Source organism: Leptopilina boulardi, unplaced genomic scaffold (assembly GCF_019393585.1).
Source record: "Leptopilina boulardi isolate dan_hultmark-lab unplaced genomic scaffold, ZJU_Lbou_2.1 LbouV2_265, whole genome shotgun sequence".
Classification (NCBI taxonomy): domain Eukaryota; kingdom Metazoa; phylum Arthropoda; class Insecta; order Hymenoptera; family Figitidae; genus Leptopilina; species Leptopilina boulardi.
This window is the reverse complement of record NW_026137824.1, coordinates 198,964-212,732: the sequence shown is the minus strand read 5'-3', so window position 1 is coordinate 212,732 and position 13,769 is coordinate 198,964. Positions and strand designations below refer to the sequence as shown.

Sequence of the window (13,769 nt, the reverse complement as noted above, 5' to 3'; positions counted from 1 at the left end):
TAAGATCTACAATTTTGAGGTTATGTTTTCAGGTTTGTTATAGTTTTTTTCTCGGCAATTCCTTCAACAGCGGCTGCGATATTTTTTTGTAATATAGGGAGATGACTTTCCGAATAGAATGAATAAAAACTAGATTGAAATATTTCAACATTTCAAGTATATATATATATATATATATATATATATATATATATATATGTTGGTTGGAAAGATTTCAATAAATCCTTTTGAGATGAATAATTTGGAGTTGTACAATTGTAAGTTGAAAATCGAGAAATTTATGTAATTTTCTATTAAAAGATTGTACTCTTGACTTTATCAGAATAGCAATTCCACTTCATTTTTATTGGATTTCTCATTCATTTAGTTTCAGAGTGGGTCAACGTTCTCTTCTCAAAAGTTATTTGAATACGGTCCAATAAAGAGGATTCATCATACTTCTTATATATATAACAAAACAGAAATTGACTTACTGTGATCAATTTAAAAAAGGGTTTTAGTCAGGGTCTCGTCAGTTTTTCTTGTTTGTAAAAATGAAAATAAATTGAATTTTTAACATTACCTTTTGTAAAAAATTTATTAACAATTAAAAGGAATATTTAAAATATTAGTGTTTTTTTGAGTAATAAATATAAACTGTCAAGAGTTCTTTGTATATTCGTATAATTTCAGAAAATTATTTAATAAAATTATCATCTGATTGGAAATACGAAAATGATATAACAAAATTTGTTGCGTTTGATAATATAGGAATCTACCTTACCGACAGATAACGAAGTAAGAAATTGAAAATATAAAATATTACCGACTTGCAGATATATACCTTGCCGACTAATAGTAAAAACAGAAAAATGAAAATATAAAAAAAAATTGCTGACTTGCAGGAATTTATATTGCCGACTGCTGGTAAATTAAAAAATATTAAAAAACTACCAACTTGCAGATATTTACGTTGCCGACTAAAGATTAAAACAGGAAATTGATGATTGTAAAATGAAAATATGAAAAATTACCGAGTTGCAGCTTATTTAGGTCAGTAATTTCTTATATTTTTGTTTTACCATCAGTCGGCAATATAGATTCCTATAAGTCGGTAATTTATATATTCTTTATTTTACCGTTAATTGGCAATGTAGATTCCTGTAAGTGGGTAATGTTTTATATTTTCATTTTTCTGTTTTTACTATGCGTCGGCAATGTAAATTTGCGCAAGTCAATAATTTTTTTTATTTTATCTTAAGTCGGAAGTGTAAATTCCTACAAGTCGGTAATGTAATTTTTATATTGTCATTATGCACAACGTTGGCATTGTAAACAACAAGTCAGTATTTTATGAATTTTTATTTTACCACATGTCGGCAACCTAGATTCCTACAAACCGGTATTTTTATATTTTGATGTTACTATAAGTCGGCAATGTTGATTTCTGCAAGTCGGTAAATTTTTATTTTGCAATAAGTCGTCAATATATATATGTATTTCTAAAATGGGTAATATTTTTTTCATTTTACCATCAGTCGGTATTGTAGATTTCCACAAGTCGGTTATGTAATTTTTATATTGTTATTTTGCACTAAGTTGGTAATGTAGATTCCAACAAGTCAGAATTTTTTGAATTTTCATTTTGCCATAAGTTGGCAATCTAGATTCCTATAAGACGGTATTTTTATAGTTTGATTTTATTATAAGTTGGCAATGTTTCTGCAATAATTGCATCATGTCATTTGTAAACGTTCTTAGTCGGAAATGTAGATACTTGAAAGTCGGTAATTTTTATTTTTTAATTTTACCATCAATCGGCAATATAAATATCTGCAAGTCGGTAATTTTTTTTATATTTTTAATTTCTTATTTTGTTAACAGTCAGTAAGGTAAATTTCTATATTATTAATCGTCAATATTTTTTGTCTTTTTAACATTTTTCATTTACAATCAGCATGTTTGACTTTTCAATTTTTCTTTTCACTCTCAGTCGGTAACGTAGATTTCTACATTACCAAAAGTCGGTAATCTTTGCCTTCTCTATTTTACTTTCAATAAGTAAGAAAGTACAAAGACTTTTTTAGTTGAAATAATCTTTCTCTTCCCTGCTTATCCCGTTTCAACGTCATTATTTTCCGAATAACTAGTTTCCGTACAACCAACGTTATCGCGTACCTATTTTCACTATATCTGCCATGTCAATAATATTATTTGAAAAAAATAATCAAATAGTAGGATTAAAAATTTTTTTTCAAAACAAAAATTTAATCAATAAATATTTATTTATTTAATTCAAATAAATATTTAATGAACAACAAGTAAATCATTTATACGAATAATTCCTTTATTTAAATCAATTATTATAAATTTCAAATTTCTCAATTATTTGGATCAAATAATTTTTATTTTGATCAAAAAAAAAATTTTTCAGCTTAAAAAAAATCTCATTCAAAATCAAATGAATATGAAAAATTCAATAAAAATAAGTTAACAATCAATAAAATTGAAAACTATAATGAATGACATTTGTGTCACACCCTTCTCAACTTTGCAAAAAAAAAAAAAATAGAGGGTTGTATGGAACGTTTGAAAAACGTCAAAAAAAAAAAAATATTAATTTAACCCCACGGTTGTCAACGCACTTAAATGGTGTATTTTTTTTTTTCTCTGAAACGCGAATGGAATATGAGAGTCATCTCTTCCTCAACGCAATGGCACGTATCATATCATGACGATGAGGGGTGGCTCCTGCCTGTATGAGAGAAGAAAAATTGTAGAGGAACCCTAAGAGGCGGGAGTTTGCGCGAAAAGATCAATACGTCGACCCCTCCACCCTCCTATATATACACGTGGATCTCCATCTCACTCTCTCTCTCTTGTGTCGCTATTCTCACCCCCGTAGCTTTATTTCACTCTGATTCACTCTTAACCACCCCTAGATGTGGTCCAGAGCTGAAACTGGATGCTGAATTTGGAATTCAGTCGTACGCCTGACGGCCTGACTCTTCAGCATCCGAGTAGCTCATGAGCGTGCGGTCACGGCCACGCGATTCACGATATAGGCACGTACTATTTTTTTACACCCCCCCCCCCCTTCCCCCAAAAAGCCCCCCACAATATCACCCCTAATTTTTATTGCTTTAATTTTTTTTTTTTAATTAATATTAATAAAGAAATTAAAATAGAAAAGTTTTTTTTTTATTACATTATAATTTGATTTGGAAATCAGGAGAGAACAAAAAACATCGTCTACATTTTGGGTGTGTTGAGCGGAGAAAAAGAGGGAGAATTGTAATTCCAAATTAAGAGATCCTGGACCGCGACTGCTATAGAGAAAAGAAGATGCTGGACTGAGGCGATCGAAACTTAACGCAGGATATGGTGAATCGTTAAGAGAGACGTTTTTTTTGTAAGTTCACTTCTTTTTATACATCAAATTCAAAAATTTAATATAATAATAATAATAAAAAAATTATTTTTGAATTTTTTTATGAATAATAATATATTCTGTATCATAAAGTATAATTATTTGCTAATTAAAAATAGTAATTTGTGAGAGCAAAAGTAATTTTTTTATTAAAAATATTTTGTAATTAAAAATAATTTTTTTGAACTTAAAAAATAATTTTTTTTTTCTAATTCACAAATAATTTAAAACCACCTCAAAAAATATTCAATAATTTATTAAATTACATTTTTTTTTTTTTGAATTTGATAAAAAAAACTACATCCAAAAAAAAATATTTCTTTGACAAATTTTTCTTTGTTAATAAAGAAAATTTATTTGGTTAAAACAAATTACCTTTGATTAAAAAAAAAATTATATTCGTTTCAAAGAAATATTTTATTAAATTCAAGTAATTATTTTTTTCACATATCAATGTTAGAATTTCTTTGATCTTTGATCTAAGAAATTTGTATCATTAAATCAAAGAAATTTTTCCTCTGGTTGTAAGGTGAGATACGAAAAATTATTTGCTTATATTTTATTTTATATATTATTTATTATAAATATTTATATTTTTTATTTTCTTTATTCAATTTCAAAATAAATTTTTTTTCTTTCATACAAAAAAGAGGTTTTGTTTCATTCAAATTAAATTTTTCTTTGATATACAAAAAAATAGGTTTTGTTTTTATCAAAATAAATTTTTCTTTGAAACCAAAAAATAAAGAATTTTTTGTTTTAAAGAAATTTGTAAATAAAAAAAATTATAATATTGATATAGAAAGTGAAAGCAACATTTATTTAATTTTAGAAAAAAAAATTCTTTATATATATATTTTTTGGAGGAACGAATAAATTTTGTTTTAATTATAAAGGAAAAATTGCCTTTAAATTAAAGAAATATGCCAAAAAAAATTATTTCATGAAACTTTTTTTCTGATTTGGCATTAATATAATTTGTCATAATCAAATAATAATATCAAAAATTGATTATATTAAAAATAAATTTTTTTTAAAAAAATACTCTCTCAATTTAAATTAGTGAAAGTTTTTATAACTAATTCAACACCCAGAAAAAATATTTCTTTGATTTTAAAGAAACCAGTTTCTTTGACTTGTTTTCTTTGATTCAAAATAAAATTTTCTTTGAAATAAAAAAAGCTTCTTAGTTTCAAAAAAAAATTTCTTTGATTCAAAAAAATTTTCTTTGAATAAAATAAATTTGTGCATGAAATCAAAGAAATTCTAACATTGATATAGAGTTAAAGAAACATTTATTTGAATTAATAAATAACAAAATTTCTTTAAAACGAAGATAATTTTGTTTGAATCAAAGATAATTTGTTTGAAAGAAAGAAATTTTCTTTGAAACAAAGAAAAATTTGTCAAAGAAATCTTTTTTCTAGGTGAAAAAGTCTTCTTAGTGACTATAAATATTGTGAAAAAAAAACTGGGGCAATTATGACATAGGGGTAAATTGAACAATATGGATATTTCTAAACACTAATGAAAAAGTTTTTTTTTTTTAATGAAATGCACACCCAAATGGAAAAAAAGTAATCTCGTATTCAATGGATTCCTCCTACTTTTATTTATGCAACTTACTCTTTTTGTATACGGTATCAAAATGAATTCCTCTTTTTTAAGAGGCTTTATTGCTAGAAAACTAAAATATTATTTTCGAACATTGACTAATTATTCTTTTTTAAAAATATGCATTTATTTGAAATGAAAATTTATTTTCTGTCTTAAAATATTTTTAAATATTAAAAGAAAACTTTTAAACGAATAGAAAAGCGTTGAGCTACAGTTTTTGCAATTCTTTTAATAATATAAAAATATTTATTTACATAGTAATAAACGTATTTCCTTTATCTTCAATATTTCCTTTATCTGTAAATCGATAGCAATGTCTATTTTTATAACATTAAAATTTATAATTCTTAAATATTTGAAAAAAAAGAAAAATTAGAAAATAAAAAATATTCATAATTAAAAATTAAAAAATATTCACAATTAAAAATTAAAAAATAAATTAAAAAATTTAAATTTAAATTAGAAATTTAATTTTTAGCACATATAACAATTTTGTTAAAAAATATAAAAAAAATATAGCACACGCAGTGAATTGCTTTTTTTTTATTTATAAGCATTTTAGTACACACAGTAAAATGATGACATATTTATGTGGAAAAAAAATTATTTTTCCACTAAAAAAAAAAAAAAATGAATAAATCAGGATTCTATTATAAAAAATTTTTTTATAGACAACTTTATTTATTTCTATTGTGTTCTTCAACTTCCGGCTTATGTTCCATATTTCCCTTAAAAGTTTCTCGTTTGTCGATTTTTCAATGTGCCAGTTTAGAAAACTTTCTGTCCATATTTTATACAACAGACGGAAAAGCAAACTTTCCAATATTCATATATATGTGAAATTAAATAATATCTACTTGACTAGGTCAATTTTTTAAAATTTTCTACTGTATGCTATTAAAAAAAAAAAAAAAAAAAAAAATTTTTATTCAAAAATTTTTTTACGTTCCATTGCAGAAAATAATTTTTGGTTTCGAATTTTTTAATTAAGAAAACCTGTTGCAAAGGCAACAGTCTGTAAACGAATGGAACGTTTGGCAAATTACTTAATTCTGGCTAAAGCTAGTAGTATAGGTCAACGTATGGTCAGGCGAAATTTTCATCCAAATTGCGGAGTAAATTTGTATATAACTTCTCAGTTTTAGTAGAATGATTACGAATAATTATTTTATTTATTTTATTTTATAATAATAATAATAATTCATGCTAAGAATTTTTTTTTTAAATAATATAAATTATTATTATTTTTATAAAAATAATAAAATTATTTATTACGGTAACTGTAGGTATTGCTGTGCGTGATGGTATTACTGTCATTTTAAAAAAATTATTATTATATATAATTTATAAATATATATTATTTTTCAAAATGATTACAAAATTTATTATAAATCATACTTAATGGAATAGTCAATAAAAATGTGCATTTCATCAATTGGTTATTTAATTATTTATATTTAAAATTGATTATGATTGAATTCCATGAAATTATCAAATATGGCTGCCGTGAACACTTATTCGAAAGCGTTAATATTTTCAATATTTTCAATAATATAAACAATTCAGTGTTATTACTCAATTAAGTATATGCTTCAATGTTTTAAAAAAATACTTATTTATCTTTATATTATTTATTTATAATTAATATTTCTTATAACTGTATTACCAGCAATAATTTCACTGCTTGTTGGCATTACTGTCATTTTTAAATACGTTAACTGCGCAACTCGCCGCAAAGGTAACCTAATCTTTTTGTTGACATGCAGCTCGATTTTAACAGTAATGCCGTCACAGTAATTGCCGTTTTGTTAGTAATTATCGCACAGAAATACCGACATTTTAACAGTAACACACGCATTTGCCATTATTTTTTAAATGGATGTTTTAAATAAAAAAAGTGCCAAACTAATCTCGAGTTTAATGATTAAGTAAAATTTAATAATTAAACTTTTATCTACAATTGGAATAACAACATTTGATGTATTTTTGAGGTTAAATTGAGCTTTGCAAAGTTAGTATATACAAAAAAGCACAGTAATACCCACAGTTACCCTATAGTTTTAGTTGGACACCGTTTTGGACTTTGTTTATAATCTTTTTTAAAAAAAATAAATTTAGTCAATTGAGTTATATTGTTAGAAAGATGTACAAAAGAGGAACACTTTTGCTGAAGATCGTAAATTGATTGGTCTAAAATTAAAAAAGTTCTGATCATTTTACAAAAAAGAAAAATCTAGTCAAGGTTGGACATTTTGTGAAAATCGTAGTGAATATGATTTAAAAAATAAAATAATATTTATAACGTTACTGAAAACGTTTTTCATGTTTATTTTTCATTTTTACATTATTATTATTATTATTATTATAGTTGACAATTAATATTATTTATAACGTTACTGAAAATGATTTTTAAGTTCATTTTTAAACGTTATTATTATATTATTTTTTTAATATCTTTGGCTGAATATGTGCTGTGTGTGTGTGCGTCAATGTTTATTTGCATATTTATTTATAAATTGTGTCAAATTCATAATTAACAAAGTGTCCAACCCTAATAGTAGAAGTAACAATTTCGAATTGTGCTAACCATAATCAGACATGTTTTGCGATTCGATTTTTCACTTCATTTTTTCTTTAATCATGAACCCCACAATACATGCAATAAACTTATTTTGCCGATTTCTTGTTTTCTTTATTCATTTTTTATGCTTACAAAACTTTTTTGGTTCCTACAAATGCACCGACGTCACAGCAGACGCTACTTTTGATCCTCCAAAAATGTAATGGCATTTAAGGAAGTTCTCTCGCAAACAGAAATGACGAAGAGTTAATTATCAAGCTTGATAAACTGATAGATAATGGTTTAAAGAAGATGTAGTTAAATTTTTAGAGGTCTAGGTGGATTTTGACAAAAGATATAAATAATTTTCTCTTTTCACATTTAACACGGGTTCTTATGGGAAATTGAATTTTTTGGTCTGAAATCTCAAATTGTGAAAAATCTGACGAAAAGATATTACTGGAACTTTATATACATAAAGTTTAATAGCCAGTGTTCACTTACTTTTAATAAAATTGATCAGACCTGGCTTAGGAGACTCACAATTAATTATTTTGTCTAAAAAAACACCGTATTTTGACAATCAGAAATTACTTAGCACAACGCTTGGCAACGTTGCGTCTTGTAGGTTAGGTATAGAAAAAGCGCGAAATTTGAAAGTAATATAAGTAGTATATACATATAATAGTATATTCTTCAAAGATTCATAATAATGAATAATAATTTGAATTTGCTTATAAAAAATTAAGATTTTTAAAATAATAAATTATTATTATTATTATTTAAAGAAAATAAATCAAACAATAGCAGACGACACGAAACGGAACGGGGGAAATATAATCCAATGTTGCCAAGCATTGAGCTAGTACTACGTGATACAAATGAAAACTTAAATGGGCATTGATTTGACTGACGTTGGAGGGGGACAACTTCCTTAAGGCCAGATGCAACTCGTCAAATGTAAACAAACATGAAAATGTACGTCCTAATTATTGACAAATTTGCGACAGCCTTTTTTTTAATAGAAAATAAAAATTGTTCTTTTTCTATGTGAAAATGGAAAATTCATATATAAAACTACAGCCTGACACCTTATTTGACTAATAATATATGAATAATATTAGTAATTATAATAAAATGAAAATTACACTGAAACAACAATTTTCTCACGCTGCGTCTACAATAGATTAAAAAATGTGTAACGATCGTGTAGTGCGTAAAGTCGTGACTTAGAATATTGAAAATTAACTGCTGTTAATAAACAAAAAACATAACCTCAAATTCAGATTTTTAATATTAAAAATTAAAATTGATAATTAAGTTAATTAAATTAATATTAAAATTAATTAAATTAATATTAAAAATCTGAATTTGAGGTTATGTTTTTGTTTATTAACAGCAGTTAATTTGCAATATTCTAAGTCATACAAGATACACGACTTTACACTACACTACACTACACGATCGTTACACATTTTTTAATCTATTGTAGACGCAGTCTTAAGGTTACGAATTTTTTTTTAGAATTAGAATTTGTTTATTGATATCAATTAAAGTTTTACAAAAGTTATAACATTTGTATTAACATAATGAAACTTAACCTATGGCTCCTGCCTGTGCGACTTATCCATATATATAAAAAATATTATTTTATTTATTTATTAAACATAATTTTTAAGGAAAATTTTAAATGAATGAAACAGGAAAATTTTTGAAAACCTGCTTAGCTTGTTGACTTAAACTAGTTTTAGATATTATTTACATATTTACAACTTACAACTATATTTACAATTTTAATATGTTTAATCTTAATTTGTGGTTTGTAACAAATGGTTGGGTAATCTACATTTTTAAGGTTACGAAAAAAAACCATTTGAATATATCTGAGGCACGGACGTTATGAACCTAGGTGGGAGAAAGAGTTGAGCGATTGGATGGTCACATCTTGGAAAGGGTAAAATTCTGAAACTATACCCCCACCAGAGGACAGAGACTAGGTCTTTTACCCCTTCCCACACTATTTCTCCCACCTAGGTCCTCTTCGTCCGAGCGTCAGATATATAATACTCAAATGGTTAATGGTTATTTTTCGTAACCTTGAGAAAGATGTCTAAATTAATTTAATTTTTTTTTATTATAATTATTCATATTATTAGTCAAATACAGTGTCAGGCTGTAGTTTTATATATGAATTTTCCATTTTCACATAGAAAAAGAATAATTTTTATTTTCTATTAAAAAAAAGGCTGTCGCAAATTTGTCAATAATTACGACGTACATTTTCATGTTTGTTTATATTTGACGAGTTGCACCTGGCCTTAAAAAAAATGACTGTCTATATGTATGTCTGTAGACAAAATTTTGTCCGACAATAACTCGTTTGACAAACATTCGTGTCAAAAAACTATACAGAAATAAATTATAAAATATGTACAAGGGGTGCAACATAACCTCGTAAATATATAACTGTCATTAATATTTATATGTTTTTCAAGTTTATTTTATTACTTTTTCTCTTAAAATTACTTAAAAAAGCTTATTAGAAATTCTATTGAGTTGTTTACTTATAACTTAAAAAATGTTAATTTTTTAAAAAAATTTTACGTTTTAGTAAATGTATGGATTTTAAAATTAGTAATATTTCAATATTAATTTTTGAATTTGTTAAACAATTTTCACAAAAAAAAAAAATAAAAACTTTTTTTTAACTGCAATTTTGACTATCTGTAGAAAATATTTTACATAAATAAAACAATTAAATAAATTTTTAGGTTATTTTTATAAATAAACAAACTTCAATGTATCTATTATAACGTAAAACAGTTAAAAAAAATTTCTTTTAAATTATGAATTTGATGAGTAATTATAATTGAGTAATTGATAATAATAATAATAATAATAATAAACTGTAATTATAATAATTTTATTATATTATTGAAATTAAAATCGTTTTAATAAATTATTTAAAGAAAAATTATATTTCAAAAATAAATATAAATTAATTAATTGAAAAAAAAATTATATTTCAAAAATTAAATTATTTTAATATCAGAGGTTTATCTAACCAGACCATTTTTCAGAAACCGGTGGTTGAACCCGCGGGTTCAATGAACGCAATAACTTAAATCGACGTGCTAATAGATTTCTTATTATGACTATATTTATTATTTATTTATTAATTCTTTTTATTATTATATTATTCGACATTTATTCCATAGAAAAAACAAATATCAACGTCAGATGTTGTCTTATATAAATCATCTAAAATTGGTGCACTTATCCTTTACAGGTTTAATTGCTCTTAAAAAAGAATAATAAAATAGTTTTATTTTTTACAGAAGCAGAAGTTACAGCGGGAAATTTGATTTACAAAGAGTCATATGTTTTTTTTAATTAAATATGACGATATGAATATTTTTCAATTGAAAAAAAAATAAAGAAAAAAGATTTATATTATGTTCATCTTTTCATATATCAATAAAAAAAAAAAAAAAAAAAAAAAAAAAAAAAAAAACAAGAGGAAAAAGAAATGATTGTAAAATGAAATCACGGATTTAAAAAAGAAAATAGAGAATTTATCTGCATAAAATCTCTATATAAAAAGATTTTTATATGCATACCTATATATAAATGTTTGTGTGTAAAATGGGAAATGAAAAAGAAAATCTGTTTTTCGAGGCACTCGAAGCTTTTCCGATTTTTCTATATACCACAGAAGTTTAATATGATCCGTCAAACACGGTGACCCTATTTGTGTGTGTGTATGTGTCATAGTCGATGATCGCCCGGCAGGAGTTGCTAGAATAGGTTTTGGTATCCTCGTTACTTTAATGGTCGTTGATCCGTATTGACTTTGTTCAAGAGTCAACCGCCAATTTCATTACTTCAATATTGACGATGCTCGAGTAGCAAATAAAAATTTAGATTTCTAATTTTCACCTCGTTAAAAAATTTCAAATAAGCTTCATCGTATAATATATTATAATTTTATCTCAAAATTATTTTTACAACATTTTCACTTCTTTTTTTAATTTAACCGAATATATTCTCTATGTGTGTACATAAAAAAATTGATATGTTCAATAATTTTATCCATCTATATCCGAGAATTATCAAACATTCTTCTTCCTCGAAATAATTTTACAGTATGAAATATATTTGATATTTTAACGAATTTCACAATTCAATAGACTATTAATTTTATATATAATGAATAGAGATTGTGAGAGATATGTAGGGGAGACCGAGGAGGAAAGTAACAAAAATCAGTTTTTTTATGCTAGCATTAAAAATATTTGTCGGATAAATTTGTCCAATATATTAAATGAAAGCTTGGACATTCACCTTTTAAATAAAATTTGAATTAAACATTTATAATAAATTGACAGTTCACAGTATAACTTTTACGCAAGCTCTTCATCTGTTACTTTCCTCCTCACCCCCGAGGAGGAAAGTAACAGTATAAAATTATGTAAAATTCTTTAGACTAATGACTATTATTAATTAGAAATATTTTTATTAGGAACACATAAAAGTTTAAGTACACTTTATACTTATTTGGCACATATTTGGGACATATTTAGCACATATTTCGAACATTTTATGAATTTAGCTCATTTTTTTTCTTAAACATATTTTATGCTTACCTAGATCACAGGTTTTTCTTAAATAAATCTCTGTTATTCGTAAAATTAAATACGATTTGCTTCAATCATTAGTTAAAACATGGACAATATCGACAACAGGAGAAAAGTAGCGTGTTACTTTCCTCCTCGGTCGCTTTTTTCTTGTATGTCAACAAAAACGTTAAAACTACACAAATGTTAAATTGTTTGTTTAAGCACAACTTAAAGACAGATAATAAGGCTACAAAATAACGAAAGGCACATTTTGAAAAACAATAAAATTAAAGAAATACGAGACTTTGAAAAATTGAACGAAAACTTACTTTTGACGTTTTTTCTGCACGTCATACCGGAATCAGACCTAACCTTTCTTGTCAGGCTCGGACACACTATGGAGGAGGAAGGGGGAACAGTGCCGACTAAAAATATGTTTGAACCATGTCTATCCGATAATTTGTTTAAAAGTTATAAGCTTTGTTACTTTCCTCCTCTGTTACTTTCCTCCTCGGTCTCCCCTAATAAAAAAAAAAAAAAAAAAAAAAAAAAAAAAAAAAAAAAAAAAAAAAAAAAAAAAAAAAAATGATAAATTGAAAATTGAATTGTGATCTAGATTTTTGGTAGGTCAGGTCATGACCCGAGGCGAACGTTGATAAACGTATAGCCACAAAGTGCTCATTATTAATTCGTATTATGTGAGATTCACTTTTTTTTTTTTGCTGTCGCTGCATTTTGTTCTGAGTGGCAAAATTGGAGTGAGAAATAATAGAACTGCCAGGAAGGAGAGATAATAATTTATTTTTATTATTATTCTTGAATTTAAAAATTGCATTTTTTTTATTAAATTTTTGAAACACTATTTATTATTTATTTAATTTTTTATATTTTATTTCGGGCATTCCATGTGAGATTTTCATTCAAAAAAATTTTTTTTTTTTTACTAAAACATTTTTTCCGAAATTGTTATAAAAAATGCGCCGAGTACTTTCACAGAAAATTAAAAGGCATTAAAATAAGCTGCAACGCTTCTTATTTTAATCCAATTTTGCTTATTTTAATACCAAAATGGATTTAAATAAGCAAAATTGGATTAAAATAAGAAGCGTTGCAGCTTATTTTAATGCCTTTTAATTTTCTGTGTTATAAAACATGTTTTTCTCTGTCATTCTAACAGATAAAAAATAAATTACATGAAAATTGAAATTTCGGACTGAGTATAGAGAACAATTGAAATAATTTCTATTACCGTAGGAATAAATAGAAAATTTGAGGTTTCTATCCCAAAAAGTTTAGTAATGATTATTATTAATTAAAATGAATTCTAAATATCTTAGAAAACATCTTAAATATTTTTCATTAAGCGAGTGCTATCAGTTTCCCTGATTTGTTTTAACTCGTAAAGGAATTACTATGAAATAAATTTTATGATCGTGTTCTAGAGTGAAATAAAATCTTAATTGAAGTTCATATTAGCGGTTACATTAATTGTGTACATTTTAGTACTTTGAAAAAACAATGAATTATAAGTTGCAAAAAATTGAATATACAGTTATTACATTTA

The 13,769-nt window shown here is 25.1% G+C and overlaps 1 protein-coding gene across 1 annotated transcript in view; it reads left to right on the top strand.

The window, feature by feature from the left end:
* The first annotated feature begins 3,215 nt into the window (after positions 1-3,215).
* Positions 3,216-13,769, top strand: part of LOC127281085 (high-affinity choline transporter 1-like) — a 45,471-nt gene continuing 34,917 nt past the window's right edge. Inside the window, exon 1 of the mRNA XM_051304577.1 lies at positions 3,216-3,391. The gene's annotated coding sequence lies outside the window, so the exon portion shown is untranslated. The remainder of the gene's footprint in view (positions 3,392-13,769) is intronic.